Raw genomic sequence first — 2845 nt, 5'->3', positions numbered from 1 at the left:
CCCGCTTCGATTCGCACTCAATTCAAACTTTACGTTGCACGCTCACCTACCTTTACGTTGCACGCTCACCTACCTTGCTTTTGCACCTTTTGTCCACACGTAAACTGCGTTTTTGTTAACTGAAAACTGAGATTTTTAAAGACGCCTGCCAGGGCGGATATTTTCGAAAACTCCGTTTAGCATTTATGTGTGGACGAGGAAGACGGAGAAAACGCAGCGTCAAAGGTGTGCGCCTATTTTGACGCCACACTGTGCGCCAAGTTTTTGCCTCCGTGCCATGAATTCCTACAATGGCAGACTTAGAGAAAATACAGTTAATTTTATTATCTTCAGTGTTTAAATGCTTACATATACACACGCAGTTGTATGTAAAAAAAAAAAAAGAGTTTGTTTTATCGGGTTTGCTTGTAATTGTTGCCTATATACATTTTAAGCTATTATTTATTATTTAGTTCAATCAATAGATCAAGTTTTGTAGTGACTATGAAATATATTGTAATTATCTGTTTCCTGTTTATCCTAGACAGGACAAAAAAGGACTCCAAATTTAAAAAAAAAGATACAAATGAAAGACTGGTGCATTGTGCAGTTTAGCACTGGTGGTACAGAAATAGTCCCTAGATCATGGATAAATGGAGAGAAATTGTCATGGCCTCCATATCCTCCGTGAGACACATTCAGGATCCACGACGCAGTAAAGAGGAGAGTTCATCCTGGTGCAACATGGCTCACCTATGCACCAGTCCGACTTCTAATAAGCCATGGTGGGTATCATCTGGATTGGTGTTGTATAAATGTAACAATAACAAGTTTTTCGTGTCCTAATTTATGTCTGGCCATACATTGTGTTTGTACTTCCAGACACATTTCACGAAGCAGAACGCAGTCTTCAGAAATATCTAAGTGAACACTGTGATATGTCTGACCTTCAGTCCGAAGCTGAAACTCAGACCAGTCATAAAAGAAAGCACAAGTAAAACTTTTTTTATTTCACAAACATATCTTTGATTGCTAAGAATTTATGATCTTGTCTTTTATACATATCTGTGGTGCTTGCATACTGCAATATCACCACATAATATAGTCCAAAAAGTGGAAGCTTGTAAACTTTTTATAAATGCAAAACCGTGTACACTTGTGCACTTCAAAAATTCCTTGTATACTGTACCTTCTTGCACATCTCCGTTTCCTGTGTGTGTTGTTATAAATCAAACTGTAACTTCAGGAAAAAATATTCCAAAAGCACATTTGTAATTACTTATGACCATTTTCAACTTTTTTTCTTTAGACCAAATCCCCTGTACACATATAGTGACTCAGAGGATGAGCAGCCCACAAAAAATGGTTTCCCCGGGCCCCTCGAGTGAAAATACCAGGTAATAAAATACTGTCTAGTGTCTTTGTACATATCTGTGTGTGACACAAGGAGACTTTTGACAAGTTGTCTGTATTCTTAAATACTTAAAAAAATTTATCTTTTTCTGTCAGACCTGACGAGAGCTGTTAACGAACTCCGTGAGGAGGTCAGAGCCATCCGCAATATCGGCTGCAATGAATCGGTAGATGCTGGGGTACTGCCTCTGGATTTGCCCTTGCACAACATTGAGGAGCTAAACAATGCAGAGCCAGCTCTTCAATCACAAGAGGCAAATACGGCAATGGTAAGTATATAAAGGTTATGTACACTTTGTAACTATAAAGTGTAATAGCTGTCAGATGTGATTTAAATACATAACAACGACCTGTTGATTAAACACACAAGCACTTGCATACACATTTAAGACATGAGACACGCTAATTCCATCTCTTAAAATGTGTCTATAGGTGAGACGCTTTGCCTTGATTGGAGGGACCACACTGGAGGTGCAAGTCCGCCGTGTAATGACTTATGCTATTACAAACGAGCTGGCCTCGGTACTAAACTGGGCAGGGAAAAAAACCAAGGACCAGACAAAGCAAAAAAGGGCATTTAAAGATACAGCGCTCTGCAAATGCATATTTGGTAAGTTTTACCGTTTTTTTGCTATATTACTTTTTCTTTCTTAATAACAAGACTTTCATGTCCGGTTAATCTGGAGATGGAGTCTTTGGTCTTTGGCTTGTTTAGTCCTCGGGTTGTAGTTTGTACAGCCCGAGGAACCCATGTTTATTTTGTTTTAAAGGATACACGGCACACCATGCTAATAAGACTTATCACTTTTTCCACTCATAGCTCTTTGGGAATCAAATGCAGCAGTTTGCAGATTTACGCCTGGTGACTTTCATGTTTATCAGCCTAGGAGTTTACATACTTTCTCCCCGCTGAAGACAGTTAAAAAGAGCTTATTCATGTGCTCTAATTCACTTTTTTTGTTTGTGTGTGTGTGTGTATTTTTGTCCTAGATGGCCTGACGCAGCAGTTAGGGGCAAACTCTATGTCCGAGTTTGTCTTTGCACAAGCAGTGCAGAAATGGCTCCGATACGCCCCAGATCGTTTGGGTGGTGCAGGACGCACATCATGCATTCCCATCCCAGAGTAAAAAATTACAATCTTCTGTGAAACATATAAATGTAAATAGGAAACTGTCTTTTAATAAAGTATTTAGCAAACGAAACATGCCTATTGACCTTTTTTTGTTTATTTTTTTCTCTGTTACATCACATGCAATGCTTTCTTATTTTAGGATATTAATATTGACATGATACATTGTGAGACATTTGTTTTTTGTTTTTTTTATAAAGGGTGTCCAATTTGAGGAATAAGTACAATTATGTGTTTAGTTGGTTTAAGTATTGATGGAAACATGCAGTAGTTTAGTATTGGTTAAAATACCTATAAAGAAAGGTAGATTTCCAGTCATGATTT

At 38.1% G+C, this 2845-nt stretch overlaps 1 long non-coding RNA gene across 1 annotated transcript; it reads left to right on the top strand.

Moving 5' to 3' along the window:
- Positions 1-637: 637 nt before the first annotated feature.
- LOC308385030 lies at positions 638-2502 on the top strand. The gene is made up of 6 exons (XR_013969444.1): positions 638-764; positions 862-973; positions 1289-1376; positions 1489-1661; positions 1825-2002; positions 2383-2502. It is a non-coding gene; the product is annotated as an uncharacterized lncRNA (long non-coding RNA).
- Positions 2503-2845: the final 343 nt, after the last annotated feature.

The sequence above is a fragment of the Rhamphochromis sp. 'chilingali' genome, assembly GCF_963969265.1.
Source record: "Rhamphochromis sp. 'chilingali' genome assembly, chromosome: 17".
Lineage (NCBI taxonomy): Eukaryota > Metazoa > Chordata > Actinopteri > Cichliformes > Cichlidae > Rhamphochromis > Rhamphochromis sp. 'chilingali'.
Note: the sequence above shows the minus strand (reverse complement) of the source record. Positions and strands in the feature narration are given on the sequence as shown.